General features: G+C 34.6%; 2 long non-coding RNA genes across 5 annotated transcripts; one reads left to right on the top strand and one right to left on the bottom strand.

Moving 5' to 3' along the window:
- Nucleotides 1-4,247: 4,247 nt before the first annotated feature.
- Nucleotides 4,248-13,411, top strand: LOC147832591 (uncharacterized). The gene is made up of 2 exons (XR_015516974.1): nucleotides 4,248-4,328; nucleotides 8,909-13,411. It is a non-coding gene; the product is annotated as an uncharacterized LOC147832591 (long non-coding RNA).
- A 1,413-nt stretch (nucleotides 13,412-14,824) lies between these two features.
- LOC110438138 (uncharacterized) lies at nucleotides 14,825-16,582 on the bottom strand. Of its 4 annotated transcripts, none has more exons than XR_015516940.1 (6): nucleotides 16,473-16,582; nucleotides 15,818-15,886; nucleotides 15,635-15,683; nucleotides 15,479-15,555; nucleotides 15,270-15,316; nucleotides 14,825-14,924 (listed from the first exon to the last, which is right to left on the bottom strand). It is a non-coding gene; the product is annotated as an uncharacterized LOC110438138 (long non-coding RNA). The 4 variants fall into 4 exon arrangements; XR_015516937.1 differs by having other exon boundaries at nucleotides 14,873-14,996; XR_015516939.1 differs by having other exon boundaries at nucleotides 14,873-14,996; nucleotides 15,818-15,883.
- Between the last annotated feature and the right edge of the window lie 2,547 nt (nucleotides 16,583-19,129).

Here is a 19,129-nt window from a genome sequence, read left to right as displayed (position 1 = left end):
CTCATAGACTTCCATACACACGCGAATGTGGCAGACTGGAAACGCAAGCTTGTTCAAGCTTTGACCTGCAAAATCGTATCATGTGACTGCATGAGACCAATCGAAGATCAAAAACAAGACCTCTCAGTACAGAAATTTTAAATATGGACCAATCGCTTGCTTTTTTTTTTAAGTCTAATCCTCTTGTTTAATCCCGCCCATTTTTGCAGAGCCATAAACCGAATTTCACGTGCTCAAACTCTAGTGACCGTGGCATTACGCATGGCAAAACTGAAGCAGTCACATCATTGAAAATGCAGTAAATGGTTAAAGAAAATGGTATAAATATCCAACAATCAAGATTAATCTCTCACTTAATTTCTATATTATTAAGTGTTGTTTTCTTCATTTTTTGTTATGTACTGAGAGACATGAACCAGAGACATAGGTATAACAACAGTTTTTTTTAAAAAAGATGGCAGTATTAACAAATTTCTATGGACTGTAGCTGATGTGCAGGGTGGAGATGGGATGACCAGATGGAAACAGATGACCAGAGGACATATCAGAGGACACAGGAAACACAGAAATTCGGGTACAGGGATCGATGACAACCAGAGGAGGAACCAGAAGAAACCACACTAAGAAGGAGAGATGCAGACACTGGAGTTCACAGGAAGCGAGAGAGGTAAGTAACTTGAATACAGTTTTAAACACTGACCGAAAGTATAGTCCTTTGTTGGTATAACAAGGCCAGACACTGAGTCCAGAGTGGTGATAATATTTAGAGACTGATTGGGAATAAATCTGTAAGTATTGCTTTAGTTACACAGGAATGTTGAGTACCTGGCTGTATATCTTATCAGCGTAGAGAAAGTGACACACATTTATCATTTCACTGCCCTCCAAGTGACCGAATGTCCGTTCTGAATGGAAAGTCAAAATAAAAAGGGATATCAGACATTATTTTCGGGGGGATGGCACTAGTTAGCCAACGTTTTCTTTCCCAAGCACACACTTTAGATGCCATTTTGACTTAAAGAGCGGGTTGGATTTTAGCGAGACAGGATGTTGATTAGATAAACAGGAGCTAGATTTTTTAAGGCAGCTAATGTAAAAAGGATAAAATTAGGGTAATATCATATTTTCTAGACCAGGTAAGAACTCTGGCAACTGCATTTTGTACTAGCTGAAGTATGTTAATAGAGGATGCTGGGCAGACAGCGAACAGAGCATTACAGTTATCCACTCTAGAAGTCATAAAAGCATGAACTAGCTTTTCTGCATCTGAGATAAATAGCATATTTTGTAACTTAGCGATATTTCTCAGATGAAAGAAGGCAGTTTTTTTGACATGGGATATATGATTTTCAAAAGTTAAATTGCTGTCTAATATAACACCCAGATCTTTTATAGTAGAGCTAATGCTAACTTTGTTTCCCCCGAATTGCAGGTTGAGTTGTGAGATCTGCTGTGTACGATTTAGGCCCAATACATAATAATTCTGTTTTGTCTTGAGTTTAAGAGAAGAAAAATGTTGGTCATCCAGTCTTTGACATCTTTAATACTTTCATTTAGATAAGACAGTTTAGACGTCTCATCAGGTTTAGTTGAAATATATAATTGACTATTATCTGCATAGCAGTCAAAGCTGATCCTATGTCTTTTAATAATGTCGCCCAGGCGTAGCATGTATATTGTAAAATGCAAAGGGCCTAAAACTGATCCTTGAGGCACCCATACTTTACTGGCTGGACTTGTGAACGCTGTCCATTAATTTTATTAACTAGTAACGGTCAGCTAAGTATGACTTAAACTATTGTAGAGCCTGTCCCTGGACACCTGTATAATTTAAGCGATTTATGGGGATATTGTGATCATTGCTGTCAAATGCAGCACTAAGATCCAGTAAAACTAATAACAAGATGCACCCTCGGTTAGCAGCTAAGAGTAAATCGTTGGTTATTTTCACTTATGCGGTTTCTGTACTGTAATGAGGCCTGAAACCTGACTGAAACACTTCAAAAACATTGTTCATTTGCAGAAAGGAGCATAATTGGACATAAATAATTTTACCTGGTGCCATGAACTGAAGCCTAGTAGGACACTCTGGAGGTTTGTTTTCCACAGCATGTTGTGGCAATGTTTACAGTGCTGATTTTATACTTCCGGGTTTCCTCCAACCGCAGCCTCGCTTTCGTGTTTTAAAATGGCTGCTGCCTGAAATAATTGTATGGTGCTGGAGTGATGATTGGGAATGACTTGCAGGTGGGGGGCTATGTAAAACTCAGATGACTATAATCGGGGTGATTGTGGTGACTGAGAGTGGGGAGAATCTGGCCTGGCTGTGACAGTCACATCATAGAATATATTTAAGGTACAACTCAACAAAAAGTTTTTTTTTTTTTTTTTTGGTTTGTTTTTTAACAGTGAAAGAATTGATAAAATTAGTGACCACTTATATTTTCTCAAGCTTTAGAAATCCTGCACTTATTTTCAAACTGTACAAAAACAAGACCCAAAATAGCTTATTACTTTCAAATTAGTTGTCTTTTTTCATCTAAATATCTTAATAACATTAAAAGGGGACTCCAGAGAAGAGTATGTAACCCATAAAAAACTCAGTCCATGACCCCTTTTAGTGATATCTACTGTGATTTCAATTTTCTGTCTTTTTAAAACCTCTTTCGCTCATCTGCACATGGACATCCTGTCTGTAATTATCTCTACTAATATCACACACTGAACTAAATTCAGCCTCCATTAAATGGGTCCTAATAATATATCCATTAATATCTATCAAGTTAATTAAGCCTGACTGCTTAAAACCGATATACATTTGATATCTGCAAGTACTGTACACGCCGCTGGTCCGATATGAAAGACGAGGTATTACGAAGGTCAGAGCTTAAAAGCCAAGTGTAATGTGCCCTTGTGACCCTGAAGCGGTCGGTCAGTGAATAAACGGGGAGTGGAGGATTGGAGGAGCAGCTCTTTATGGCTTTTTCAGATCAATAATGTCTTTCTTTACTTCACTATTCTTGCTGGATGGCCTCGTGTTCCCTTTTCAGTTGTTTAGTTTATCTTATCTGTTTCATCACTGTCTTCTGTCACCTCAGTCTTTAAGCTCTGGCCGTTGTAAGTGATCTTCTCTATTTAGTTCTTCAGTTGTCATTCTTCTTTTTTCAGGACAGCTGTTCTTGGCTGACTGAACCAAAAAAGAGTGAATGAGAGATGACCACTAATTAGAAAAAGATAAAGATTGGGGCACTACTTGTTAATTGATCATTTCTTACGTAATTAATTATTACAATCTCATGTATATTGATTCAAAATGTAGGTATTTGAGAACAAAATGGATGAACATATCAGATGACCGCCAACTAGACAATGAATTCAACCAACACAGGCTCATTGTGAAAATGTACCCCCATTTACATTTCTGGAGAGCATGAATTATGTAGCCAGAGTATGTATGTATGTATGTATGTGTATAACTGCATTTTGTCTTTAAAACAAACACTGCATGGCAGTATGATGCCGCAGATGGCTTCTGTTTCTGTTCATGCTACCAGCTGACCGCTTTCCTTCATGTGGATGGCTTTTGCGCTGTGCCAGTTTGCCCGGTGGCTTGCTACATACGTCAGTAGACTTGACATGCAAAGGAGTTCTCAATGACAGGGTTCAAGTCCGTCGAAGAACTGAAAAAAAATTAAATACACAAGAAAATAACAGTATGAGACCGTAGAGGGCTTTTCTTTTTCTGGATTGCTTTTGAAAACACTTTTGGTGTGTTTTAGGCAAGGCTGAGTGGGGTTAATGGTTGGTTGGTTGGTTGGTTGGTTGGTTGGTTAGTCGGTCGGTCGGTCGGTCGGTCGGTCGGTCGGTCGGTCGGTCAGTCAGTCAGTCAGTCATTCAACAGCGGCCTCTGGTGTATTTAGGTGAAAAGAGCAGGTGTTTGCGAGAAAAATTTGAGATCTGAAAAAGCGTACACAACGGCCTCAAAAACTCTCCTTCACAACTGGATGTTATTTATCCTGCAACAATTTGTTTTGTTTCTGGTCTGCCATTTAAAACTCTTTACGGTCAACTCTATTATTTATTGACTTGCCCTTCTCTTCAATCACATCAATTATTGGTTTCTGTTCATTTACAAAACTCTAATTGGGAAAACTCCACTATATTTACAGTCACTTCTTAACATTCAGGAAACATGTCGAAATCTGCGCTCTAGTAGTTCATTATTAACCTTTGTGAAACCAAAATTCGCACTTCATTTGGTCGCTACTCTTTTCAGTTTTATGCTGCTGATGCATGGAATCATCTGCAAGCTCAATACTTTTATTCCAGTAAGCTCAACACTTTTATTCCACTATCATCCTTTAAAAAATTAATCCAGTTTTAAGTACAAGATCACTGTGCTTGTTTTGAGTTTTTCCTTGGTTTTATATGTTATTATCTGCATTTCTGGAATTGTTATTGTATTGTGTCCCTGCTGCTTTGTATCTGCTCTTTATGAGTCTTATTCGTTATGGAATCACAGTCTGGTTCAATTGAAATATAAATGGGTTTATATTCAAAAAACAGCCATGAAAATCATAGGAATAAAACAAAAGGGGCCTATACAGACTCTATATGAACAGGCGGTCATGAGAAAAGCCATAAATATTAGTGCTGATTCCAAACATCCTCGTTTCAGTGAATATCAGCTGTTACCATCAGGAAAAGGACTGTGTAAAACCAAAAAAAGAATGTGTAAAACCAAAAGACTGAAGCTTTCGTTTTGTAACTCGATAAAACTGTTGAACTTCTCAATAACACTGCATCTGTAGTACCTTACTGGGTTCTGTGCTTTATATATATATTTATATATGGTCTTATTTGGTAAACAATGTATTTTCTTAATTGTTCTTAATTGTTTTGTTTGTTTAATTTATTTTATTGTCTGGTTATAGTAATGTTGTAGCACCTTTTTACCCAAGAAAAAATTTCCTCTCGGTGACAAATAAAGCTTAATAAAGTCCTATCCTATCCTATCCTATCCTATCCTATCCTAGCCTAGCCTATCCTTTTTGTTCCCTCTTGGCCAGGTAGTCATTGTAAATGACAACTGGCTTTCCATTGACTTACCTGGTTAATAAAGATTATTATTATTTTGCTGTCTCCAGAAATGTATACAGAGGTACGGATCAGTAACGAGTTGACTTAAACAGTTTCTAACATTTTAATTTACAATTAATCACTTCTTTGTTTATTGTTATTAATGTTATTTTGACATTAGTTTATGTTATTATATTTTTTAATGGCATATACAATATTCAAAGTGTTTGAACTCTCTGATGATCACACTTTAAATGTAACATATCTACACAAAAAAAAAATGCTGCCAATTTGTATAATGTAAAAAATCTTATGTGCTATTTAATTAAAAAATAGTGGTAACCCCATTGCATGCAATATTTTTAAGTAGTTTTCAAAACTAGATTTTTTAAGCAAAAATTACTTAAATGAATCAAGTAAAAATTGCTAAACTTTTTGAGTGATAGATGATAAATTTAATATTAGTGGCATGTGCTTTTTTTTGTTGCAAAAAATACTTAAATGAATCATGTGAAAATTACTAATTTTTTTCCAGTGATATATGATGATTTTAATATTGTTAGTGGAATGTGCTTTTAAAATCCAAGTAGATTAACCACATTTAGTCAAATTTATTGATGAAAATTACTCATTTATCAAATGTAAAAACATACAAACATGAAATACATACACAATGCAGTTTTGCCAAATCTCTTTTTATTACATGTTCCACTGATAACAAAATGGTACATACAATTTGTTAAACAAATCTATTCGTTTATTGTAATAAGCATATGACATGATTAAAAACACCTGCTGTATGGCAACCATTCTCTATCAAAATCTGCCTGAGTAAACCGCTCTTCATTTGTAGGAAAATGCTGTGAAAATTTTCTTCATTAATCTGAAAAATCAAGGAAACAAATATTAGTATTTATATACAGTACTATATAATATTTTAATTACTAATTTTAATTAATTACATCATTAATGCTGTAAAGGGAACCTTATGAAATGGCAAAATAGCTATGGCTAACATAGCTTAGCCTGGGCTTACCACTTAACAAGATCACTGCTGTTCTTCCACCACACTTAAATGTTGCCTGATCATTGCTGTTTAATTTAACAATGCAAATAGTTTGCTCAATTTCAATCTATTATTCAGAATGCAGAAAGTATCAATTTAAAATAGCAATGGGTGCTTAAAAATACCTGTGTATCCCTATATATACATCGCATAGCAAAAACTAGGTTCCTAAACAAGCTTGAACAGCACGTGTTTTTCCTGAAAGAGCGTATTTAAGACAATAGAAATGATAAACTGTTAATGCTTACCTCTTAACATGCCCACTTTTGATCTGCTCCTTCAAAATGTCGTCTGATCACTGCGGTTGTTGAGATTCAAATGAAAACATCTCAATCAAATCTGCATAGTTGAGTGGATTTTCTTAAAATATACATGAAGCCATCTTTCCTCAATTGTATTAGCTTAATTGGTTTCTCAAATTAAGCCTAATAATTGCACTAGTTTGCTTAAAAATTAAGTTAAATTTATATTTTGGTTTTATTAGCAAATTTTTCTTAATATTTCATTATAAATCCACAATAACATTTTTTTAAAGAAAATATGCACATTATTTTTAATGACCACATAAATTTTTTTTTTATTAAAATTACAAGCCTCAAGATAAATTTTTTAGGCTATAACTGGCAGTTTTGGTTGCCATTAATACTGTAAAATTCACATGTGCATTGTAATATTACAGTGCACATTACATGTACACAATACAGTTGTGCTGTGAAACTACCAAACCAACCAAAATTGCCATAATACTGTAAATTGTACAGCAATTTTCACAGTGCAAACACATATTAACACACATTTATTCATTTATTTATTTACATTTACAGTATATGTAAATTCACAATTTAGAGAGCCTGTACATATTCATTATCATTGTGCATTGGCCTATAAATCCATTGTCTTTTGTCCCTGATGTCATGTGCTGTTATCGCCTGGTTAGCGTGTCTCGCTGTCTCATGAAGGCATCTGCGTTTAACCCTTTTCAAGGGCTTATTATTCTATTATAATCCACTGATGTGCCCTTACAGCAATCTGACACCCCTGAGGCTCTAGTTCTGAATGTGTGCGTGTGAGGGGTGCAGCCTGGGCCTCCACACATAATGCTCCATAAGGAGACCTGATGGAGAGGAGGGAACAGAAATACTAGAGAGTGACACATTCAGTGATTCACACAAAGTTTTAGCGAGTAGCTTCTCAAGGCATGTTATTTTGAGATGTATAAGTCAGTTTGCACATACTTATACTAATGATCCATGGTAGAGCAATGCATTATGACAATATTTATAATGGCAATGACAGAATTTGTGTATTTTCTGAGATTTTTCTATTAGTGTATCATGTTATGTAAATCCTTTTGCGTAGCTCGAAGTTTTTTAAATGGGCATGAATGACAATTTTAAAAGTCGTAACCAACATGCTGGCAACATTCATTTATTCACTTTCCTTCGGCTTAATTCCTTTATTCATCAGGGGTCGCCACAGTGAAATCAACCACAAAATTATCCAGCATATGTTTAAAGCTGCGGATACCCGTTCAGCTGCAACCCAGTACTGGGAAACACCTATACGCCCGTACATTCACACACATACACTACGGTCAATTTAATTTATTCAGTTCACCTATAGCGCATATGTTTGGATTGTGGGGGAAACCAGAGCACCCGAATGAAACCCACGCCAACACGGGAAGAACATGCAAACTCCACACAGGTATGCCAAATGACCCAGCTGGGACTTGATCTAGTGACCTTCTTGCTGTGAGGCGACATTGCTAACCACTGAGCCACCGTGTTGCCCCGGATTAAAACAAGTTGACGGTATATTAAAACATGCTGCAGCTTATATTTTAGCACATCAATATCAATTATTTTGTGATTTAGCGTATTTTAGCAAGCTACAGTAGCAATTTTGCTAGCATGTTTTTTTAGCTTTCAATTTTTCTAGCATTTTTTTAGCTTGCAATTTTGCTAGCATGTTTTGGAAAACTTTAGCAAGTTTAAATTTTACATTATTTCATGCAGTCAAAAGATGTATTTGATTATTTCTTTCCTGTAGTGTTTTTTTCAATGTATAAACATTTATATGCATTTATGAATGAATTATATCATGTTTGCGTCAAATTACAAAAAAAATATCAGAATTATCGCTTATGCAGGGTTTTTTTTTAATAGGGGCTAAGAGAAAATTTGAGTTCTCTCCTCTGGCTACGTCGTCTCACACATTTTTTTCTTTTTCTGAAAGTCTTGATGACACCATCATGGAGTTTTTTCTTTTATTATTTCAGCCAATACTATTGTAAAAAAAATATTTGCTGTATTGTCCCATTCCCTGCGCTCTAAATTTACCCTAACTACGACGCCTTCCACTGCTGAGAAACCCGAAAATGTGAAAAAGGTCTATTGTTGCTAACACGAACCTTGTTTTAGCAAGTTGCTAAAGTCCCTAGCAAAGCAAGTTCATAGCATGTTTCTATCAAGCTTTTACATTTTTGCATTTTAAAATTCACACAATCCAAACATTTACTTTTAATAATACAAATTCTGTAACATTTCAGATTATTTTTTTAAAATAAACACATCTTACCTAAAAGTTTCTATATAATTTCTTTGCTGTATTTATCCATTTGATTGTAATTTGTTTCTGTATTCTAATTTTTAATAATAAAAGATGTTGTGATTTATACCCTAAAATGAAACCTCTCATATCCTGAAAAGAGATTTGTTCACATCGCCCACCCCTAATCCATGGTCTGCTTTTCGCTGATAGTGTTTAAAGACTCTCATTACAAAGGCCGACTCTTCTGCTGGCCCATCCTGGCACCGCTCCACCTGTGTGTCTGTTGGGAGGGTTGTAAGACAGCTGCCCTCTCTGCCACGGCCAGCCTCCTCCTACTGGGCATCAGTCATGGCAGCATCCTTTTCTCCCTTTCATTCTGAGCTTCTCCACGTGGCGCATTCACTCCACACATACTCTTCCTTTCTCTTCACATAGAGTTATCACCAAGGCAACTGTGGTGTAGCGCACAAGCCTCATTGAGCTGGTTTGTGCTGTACACGGCCCACGCCTTGAGCCCACACTGAACACTCAACACACTCACCACAATAAGTCAGCGTGTGAGTTTGAGCTCTCACAAAACACTCATAGATCAGCACTGCTGCAGATTCTGGACATCTCAAACTGCAGACTTTGGTGTGCACAGTGGTATCCATGGCCTTTATGCCAGTAGTTTATCATTTGTTTGTTTGTTTGTTTACACTTTTTTTGTTCCCAATAGCAAAATTTGTCTTGGACCCTAGACTCAAAACAAAAAAAAAAACCATTCTGTGATTAATGCAAATATTACATATTTAAGTATTGATATACTGTAGGTAAAAAGGATTGATGTAGCTAAAAAGACACAGACAGCCTGTATACTAGAACGCAGTAACTAGTCCTCAAAAAATAAACTATGCGAGGGGTCAGCTAATATTTTAATAGCTTCATCAAGAACTGATTGCTCATTTAGTTAGATATTCATAAGCCTTAACCCAGCAAACAATGTTGTGTTTAATAGACATCTAAATGTAGACAGTTAAAACAGGCTAAAACAAGGTTAATCTTGGGTTGACAGTGATAATCTAATAGACATCTAAGAAAAGCCCAAAACTAGTTGTCAGATAAGACAGACTTTATATGTGTAGTCATTCATTTCTGTTTATTTGACGACCAGTAGTTTTGGCCTATTCTTTACATCTATTAGATTTTCACTGACAGCCCAAATTTTGTCTTGTTTTGACCAAGACGACTAGTTTTAGATGTCTATTAAACATCTATTAGACATCTTTTAAAAACTAAAAATGCCTGCTGGGAAATGACATGACAAAAAAAAATACATTTTGATCGACTAAGCAATTAAAAGAACACCACAATAAGCTGACTTGAACCTTTTTTATATAATATAACAAAGCATTTTGGATGTATATGTTTTTGTACGGGTGGCGCAGTGGGTAGCACAATCGACTCACAGCAAGAAGTTTATAAAACAATTATTTGGTAACACTTTAAAATCATGTTTCAATAGTTAATGTTTTTTATTAACATAAACAAACAATTAGTAATATATTCATTATAATGTATTTATTCATCTTTGTTAAAGTTAGTTTATGTTAGTTCAAACGGAAATTAACTAATAAATCAAAATACGGGTGTAATAATCATTGTTTAGTGTCAGTTGTGTAAAACATTAAACACAACTCTGACTGGGACTTAGTTTGAATTATTGTGGCAAATTATTTGCTTGCTGCTAGCCTATTTCCAATGCTTTTGGGCCTAATGCTAACATGTTTTAGCACAGGCTATCCGATACTTATTTTATTGTTCATGACATTTAACAAGTTGCTAGCATGTTTATAAAAGGGTTTGTTCGATTGCTAGGATTTAAGTAGCTTAGCATGATTTAGCAAGTAGCTAGCATGATTTAACCTGTCGATAGCATGCTTTAATATTTTTTATACATGTTATTAGCACATTTTAGCATGTTTGCTTATGTCTCTGTTCCTGACATGCTTTAGGGGAAATGCTAGCATGTTTTAAGATTAAATTAAATTCATACATTCCTTTAAATTTGCTTATTAACACAAATTAACAACAAATATGTTTTTTATAATAAAAACTGATGCTACCAACAAAACACGTTTAAAAATAATAGAGTATGATGTCAGAAGGATTATATGATACTGTAGACTGTAGAGGCTTACCTCATTCAATATCGTTACATGAAGCTGCAGCAAGTCACCTTGCAGTCAATTTTGTTGTCAGAGATGACAGATCCAATTTGTAGTATCATGTATCGAATACCGTGTACCATTTTGAAAATATTTAGCTTGGTATATAAGCCCGTCTCTCCAAACTACTTAGCAATATGCTACAAAAAACAATGATTGTTTTAATCTGTTTCAGGTTATCTCCTTATGCCTTTACCCAGTTGTACACGTTGCATTTTCTTATCTGTTTGCACATCATCATGTTGATTTGATCAGGGACGTCAAGCTTGATTTCATTCCTGTGAACTCAATGAAAACCTAAGACGATATTAATAAACTGACTCCCTCTAGTGTTCAATCTTTGATATGACACATTTTTCTGCTCCTGTTTTTTGAGCCAAAAGTACATTTGTACCAACATATGTGAAGACCAAACACACACACAAATATACATGGTGAGTCGTTTAATGTTTGGTCTTTATACTGTATTGCTAAAGAACGTTTAGTCAAAGGAGATTTGTAATATGTCATTTGTGCCACTGGATGGCAGTATTTTCATCTCATTTACTATATTATTGGAACCCTGAGTGTCTAATATGACTGAAATGTATTTAGCCTTTATATTTTTGCATAAAATGTTTCTTTTGCGTTCACATAAAGCAAAGGCTGGTTGAGTGTTATTTGTCTAGACTACAATTTCATTTTGTTAATTACTCATTAAGATTGTGTACACATATTTACTGAGTTTATATTAACAAAATGAAAGTGTGTGTGTGTGTGTGTGTGTGTGTGTGTGTGTTTGTGTGTGTGTGTGTGTGTGTGTGTGTGTGTGTGTGTTGCATGTTTGCCCACAGGCGTCTGTGCCAAGCTTAATGAAGCCACATAGCGAGTATTCTGTTGCTATGACAACCTTCAGTCACTGAGGCCAAAGTGTTTTGTGGAGCCATGGATGGAGAGACAGACACTCCATCACTCAGAGGACAGACACAGTCTATCATCTCCAAGCATGATAATGATGATGATGTAACCACCATGGGCTGAATATCACTGTCCTACAGTGTTCACGCAGAGCTGGTTCTACATATAAGCACACATACATAAGCACAGTAAATCTGTAGTGGAGTTGCTGAAGCGGAAACATAGGTGGGGACTTTATGCTTCAACACCCCCTTGTGTTTCTATCAAATCCACTTGGAGTGATGCCAGTAGTAGGATTTGACCCTTAAGAATCAGTAATATCTCAGTAAAGGTGGAGGTGACGTGTCATTGTTTTCTTTATCATGGTGTCTTTTTTAAATGCTACAGTATATAACAGAGTAAATACAAATGTATATCACAAGCCCCCTCGCACACCAAAATGAAGAAAGCATGGAAATAATGAAATGGCCAGCACAGAGCCCTGATTGCAAATTTGAATATAAAACAATGAATAGCAAAGCCAATATCCGGATGTATTCCTGATTGCAAATTTTGGGAAAATTCTTGACAACAAAATTCTGGCTAATAAACCAACTTTTTATAGTCATGATTTACAAACTGTAGAAAAGACTAGAAAAAGTGAATACAAATGTTTACCAGAAGCTCCTTTGTCAGGATGCTGAATCCTTTCCTGCTTTCATCGCCCAATCAGCCAGGAATTTTTGTATAGGTAAATCAGCCCCTTCGTTCACCAAAATCAGGGAAAGCGTGGACATAATGAAATGGCCAGCCCAGAGTCCTTATGTAAACCTGATTGTAAACATCTGGAAAATCCTTGGTGACAAAGTTATGGCTAATAAACCTGTTATAGTCATGATTCACAAACTGTGGAAAAGACTGGAAGAAGTGAATACAAATGGTTACTCGTTCGACAGCATGCTGAATCCATGGAAATAATAAAATGGCCAGCCCAGAGTCCTGATATAAACCTGATTTTAAATCTCTGGAAAATCTTTGACAACAAAATTCTGGTCTAATAAACCAAATATGGTCATTATTAGCAAACTGTGGAAAAGACTGGAAGTAAATACAAATGTTTAACAGAAGCTCCTACGGCAGCCTGCAGAATGCTTTCCTGCATTCATCGCCCAATCAGCCAGGAATTTTTGTAAAGGTCAATGAGCCCCTTCACACACTAAAAATGAGGAAAGCATGGAAATAATGAAATAGCCATCACAGAGTCCTGATATAAACCTGTTTGTAAATGTCTGGAAAATCCTTGGTGACAAAGTTATGGCTAATAAACCTGCTATAGTCATTATTTACAAACTGTGGGAAAGACTAGAAGTAAATGCAAATGTTTACCAGAAGCTCATTCGACAGCCTGCAGGATTCTTTCCTACATTCATCGCCCAATCAGCCTGGAATTTTTGTATAGGTCACCAAAATGAGGAAAGCATGGAAATGATGAAATGGGTTGGCACAATAGCCCAGTGGCTACTGCATTGTCATATTGTGCAGAAGCGCTCCCGTGTTCAAATCCCAGTTTGTGGACCTTTCTCCAAAAATACATTTTTGAAAAAAAAAAAAAAAAAAAGAAAAAATGAAATGGTTAACCCAGAGTCCTATTGTAAACCCGGTTATAAATCCTGGACAACAACATTTTATATAAAAACTAACTATATTCTAATAAAAACTAGTGATGTGCCAGCCTGATCATACGAGAAAACGTAAGTATTTTATGTTTTGGCAGTTTAGTGGCTAATTTGTACAAATTCGTACGAGTTCAGTCGTAAGAAAATGTACGATTTTAAAAAGGAGGCGTGGCACCTAACCCCACCCCTAAACCCAACCGTCATTGGGGGATACGCAAATTGTACTAAAATGTACGAATTAGATCTTGCGAATTTGTACGAATTAGCCACTAAATGAAAAAGTTACGAATTGCCGTGAGATTGTGTTGGATGTGCTGTGAAAAAGGAATGATGTTCAATGAAAGACTAGTGGTGTCCTGTGAGAGAATAATGGTGTCTGAGAGACTACAGTAGATATTTGCTGTGAGACTATGATGCCTGGTTAAGGTGAGTTTTGGCATATTGTTCATAGGTTCCCAAGAATATTTAAGACCAATGATACACTCTAGTGTGTGTTTTCATCAGAATACGGATATGATCTTGTCCTGTTCCTAAACCTGTTTATCAGGTTATAAAACACAGTATTAACGTTTAATTGGATGTTACAAACTATAATTGGTTAGTTTATATATTACAGAGAGGTAATGTATAATGACAATGTGTAAATATTTGTTCTTGTGTGGCGTGCATAAATCTCCATGGTTTTATGGTTGTTTGTTTTGCTGCTTGTTTCTCCCACAGTAAATATGTTTATTTCTAAGTATCATTACTTTGTTTGCTACAACTTTAATGCTGTGTTAGAGCACCCCAACAAACACATTTACGTTGTAGCGATGTCTGCACAACGTTGTATTTTTTCAAAGGCAACGTTGCCGCTTACGTGCTCGCTACATTGTCACAACGTAGAAATGTAAGACGTGAGAAGGCTGTAGCAACGTTGTCGTGCGACATTCAGCAACCGCGAGGCGGCGTTCTTACTACTTGTATTAAGATTTTTTGTGGCAGTTTATCAATACTGCCTAGAATACAGGATAAGCAGCAATTCTTTCCCAGTATTGCTTAATATGAAATATTGTTCATTTATTTTTCCTATTTAATTTAACAACTGCATGTGTAAACTTAAAATAACACACAAATGAATATAATCAAACTTTTTATTATATATTTCACAACATTTTATACATACAGTACACATCTAATTATAAGCAAACAGTATAAAGTTTAGATTATATATATATATATATATATATATATATATATATATATATATATATATATATATATATATTAAACTAAAGGGTAAACAAACAAGAAAAGTAAACAAGAAATCATTAAAAATGTAAATATATATATATATATATATATATATATATATATATATATATATATATATATATATATATATATATAAATAAATATAGAAATTAAAATTCAGACACTGGGCAATGAAGCTCTGGACTGGAGAATACAGCAGACCGGGGAGCGCAGCTGAAGACCAGGCATAGTTGTTGGTATGGAGAAAGCAGTCAGAGGAAGAAACAAATTCAACAGATAATCCAGCTTCAGAGATCCACAGCAGACACAAGTCAAAATAGGCAGTGAACAAGAGAGGACAGATGGAAACGACTATGACTAGCAAGTTATTGAAGTTTCAGACATTTATTGTAATTTCATTACATATAAAATCTCCAGTGAGTAATTATGTAGCCTACTTTATTTTAATGCTTTAATAATATATCATATACCGAAATTACATACAATTAAATAAATTTAGAGATACAGGGAAAACAGGTTTGAGTTAACAGAAGTCAGAGTTAGTCTCCGAATACTTACTTAAATTATGAGAAGAGAAAGAGGTCCTGTAGTTGTGGCGTTGCTCGCTGTAAATTGAATGTTAAACTTAGTGTCATTTCAATAACAGCTGTACAAAATAATAAAGTAATTTTTCATAAGCATGATCTATTTTCCACATTATGAACATGCTGTTTTAGGTAACATAGCTACATTTATTATGATAGTAAATAGAGTAGTATACTTCTTACCTCATTCAATTATTCTTTCCATAGATCAGGAATTACAGCAACACTGATCTGAGGTGAATTCAACAGCTGAAAAAATTCTGAAAGACAAGTTACATAAAGAATTTGAAAACAACAGTGAGTGGTTAAACAATAGAGTTTTATGCAACTTACACATACTTAAAACCCAGAAATTATCAATAGAAGATTTCCTCCATGTGAAAATAGCCTGTTGAGCAAAGAATAAAACATCAAAAGACCAATCAAAATAGAAATTTAGACTAGCAGACCTTTTTATTAATATCTATATTAATTAGGCATATGAACATCAACTTATATACTTTAACCATAGAAATAGCTCACCCAAAACTGACAATTCTGCCATTTAGCCTCATCCTTTATTTGTTCCAAACTTATTTAGCTTTTTTTCTGCTGAACAATAAAGAAGATATATTAAATAAAGCTGGAAAACTGTAACTGTAATTAGTGTTTTCTTACTATGAAAGCAAATGCTTACAGTCTTTAGTGTTCAATAGAATAAAAAAAAACTTAAAGGTTTGGAATCACTTATTATTTACAGGGCAAATAATTCGTGAGTACATATCATTTTTGAGTGAACTGTCCCTTTACCGGGACGCAAACTGCACAGAGATGTTTTGTATTTAAAAGTTGTTTTGTGTGTTTTGTAAAAAGTGGGTCGGCTCGTGTGATGAAGTATACTGACTGATCACTATGGATATGGAAAAAACTGAACTTCAAAAACATTATTTCCCATTTGACTAAAGACAAGGCGTAGGTAAATAATCAGGAAATGTTTTATCGAGAGATTTAACATAATGATTTTAATGTTGTCGCCGTCCGTGAACGGAATGCTGAAATGTTACTCGCTCGTAATAACTTCATTACGGCTTTTGTGTGTGTGTAATGTTGGAACAGATTGTTGTCGAAATCGTAGGTTTGTTTGAATATTCACGATTTACGTATCTTATTTAGCAAGAAGAAATAAAGCAATACTCACGTCTCCTCGGTCGTTGATGAATGAGACGACGGCTTGTTGAAATTTAAACTGATTCAGCTGTGACCAGTAAATGTTGTACAGTGGTTGTCCACGCCACCTAAGCACAACCTAAAGTATGCGGCCCTCGTGATGTTTAAATGGCAACCTTATGACATCGTTGTGACAACGTTTAGCAACAACGTAGAATCCTCAACCTTTTTGCAAGGTTGGTACAACGTTGTAGGAAGGTCGCTACGTTACGGCAACGTTGTGTGTTTGTTGGGAGTTGGATTCAAGAGATAGTCTCCACAGCCACAAAAAAACAAAATGGTTGTTTTTTTTTCTAAAATACGAGATTTACCTGAAAAAAGAATGCTTTTGCAGTTAGTTATTATATTTATTCTGTAAAATCATTCTCATAATACTCTACATAACAAAATAAGCTTTGAACTACAATAAAGCAACTCATTTATTAAGTATTTATTTTTATTTTTATTTTTGGTCATTAAAGTGAACAATGGGAACTTTGAATGGCTCAAAACAATAAACTTAAAGGGATAGCTCATCCAAATATATACCAAAGCTGTCAAAGGCTGATGCTTTACAACATACTCTGAAATATCTTTGCGTTTAACACAAAGACAAACAGGTTTGGAACAAGTGGAGGATGAATAGATGATGACAGAGTTTTTATTTTTGGGTGAATTAACCCTTTCAATATTTTAATTTGTGGCAACACTAAGAAAAACAGAAGATGTTGTTTCTAAAATATAAAAGAATAGCATCAATCTATTTTTTTTTTAAGAGTTAACTAATCTATCAGCCTATGTATAACCAAAAATGAGTCTTTATATATTATAAGACAATTTATGTTATAATTAATTGGCATGTTTCAGGATTCTTTACCTTTGCAAAGTCTCTGCTAACTTCTGAAGACTTGCTGCTTGTTCAAACTACTTATTTAAAATGAGTTAAAATAACAGTTCCTCATTTTTATGGAACAACTTAATTGTTTTATGCTCAATCAACCTAAATTTGTAAAACGACTACATTTACTTAATTGATTTGCATTGAGGCAACATGAAGGAATTGTGGGGAATGCAGCATTTTTTAGGTTGCACTTCTAGAAAAAGGGGCACACTATAAAAGGTTTAAGTCAGTACAACAACTAAAAACATAATCCTTTTCTTTCACTTTTTCTTGTTCACCCAACTTCACTCTCTTATTTTAAATTTATTTGTCAGTTATACATCAAATGTCTGAAGTTGAGTGAACAAAAAACTCTTTTGTAAATTGGTACTAAGAAATAATACATTATCAAAACAAACAAACATAGTTGAGTTTAAAAAATAAAACAGGAAGGCATGCTTCAGATATGAAGCATTTCAAAGCATTTTCCCTGTTTGTCCTGCCATGTTTTGGTCCTTGGCTTGTTTATTGTTATTGTTGTTTTGCCTCCTGTCCTGTTTATAATGCTGTGTCTAATAAGTGTTTTGTTAACAATTGTCTCTGTTTTAGTGTTTCTTTTTTTTTTTTTCAATTAAACTATGTTTGTTTGTCCAGTAAATGTATTATTTCTTAGTACCAATTTTCACAAGAGTTTTATGTTCACTCAACTTCAGACATTTGTCAGTGCAGCTGATTTTTTTAAAAGCTTGAATACACGTTGGTGCTTATGGTGTAGTGGTTAGTGTGCCAACACATGGCACTCTGGTGTTTGTGGTGGCCAGAGTTTAATTCCTGCCTTGAGGTCCTATGCCGATCCTTCTACTGTCCCCACAGTTTCCTGTCTACACTTTCTACCATCCTATCCATAAAAGGTTAAAATTAAATTCTGTTAAAAGACATTTAAAAATTATGATAACACAAAAAAACTAAAGGAAATAAGGATTATGTTTTTGTTTTTTGTTTTTTGTTATGGCCACTTAACTTCAGCCATTCCAGTTCCGCCGACAAAAGATGTTCAGTTGGCACAACTTACATTTTTTTGTTACAGAGTAGTTCACCCCTCCAGAAAACTAATAATCTTATGTTAACCCAACTAAATGTTTTTTGTCACTGACAAATAATTTTTGGTCAGTGCAGCTGATGTTTTCAAGAGTTGGGTGAACAAGAAAAAGTGAAAGGAAATGCGGATTATGTTTTTCCTTGTTGTACTGGCTTAAAATGTTTTACAGTGCAATTTCTATTGAATCACATCTTTCTTGTGGGCATTGAATGAATTGTACATAACACAATAAGATACATATAGGTTTTAGATAATTTTATTGGTAAAAGGAAAGCTGGTTAACAATTAAACACAACAGAATATAAGTAGTTTCACTTTAGGCCTTGATGTAGTAAATGATGTAGTTTGGTAATAGTAAAATACCTGGGAAAAATATACACATTAGTCAACATTTAACCAAAAGTTGTCCTATAACTATTGAACAATTATCATTCTTGTCTATCATTCTTGTCTATCATTCTTGTCTAAGGTTAAGAATGCTGACTTATATGCCACTTATAATGCTGACTACTCCATATCTATCTATCTATCTATCTATCTATCTATCTATCTATCTATCTATCTATCTATCTATCTATCTATCTATCTATCTATCTATCTATCTATCTATCTATCTATCTATCTATCTATCTATCTATCTATCTGTCTGTCTGTCTGTGTGTATATATAT

This window comes from Danio rerio, chromosome 19 (assembly GCF_052040795.2).
Source record: "Danio rerio strain M-AB ecotype USA chromosome 19, GRCz13ab, whole genome shotgun sequence".
Classification (NCBI taxonomy): domain Eukaryota; kingdom Metazoa; phylum Chordata; class Actinopteri; order Cypriniformes; family Danionidae; genus Danio; species Danio rerio.
This window is presented reverse-complemented; position numbering and strand designations above follow the sequence as displayed.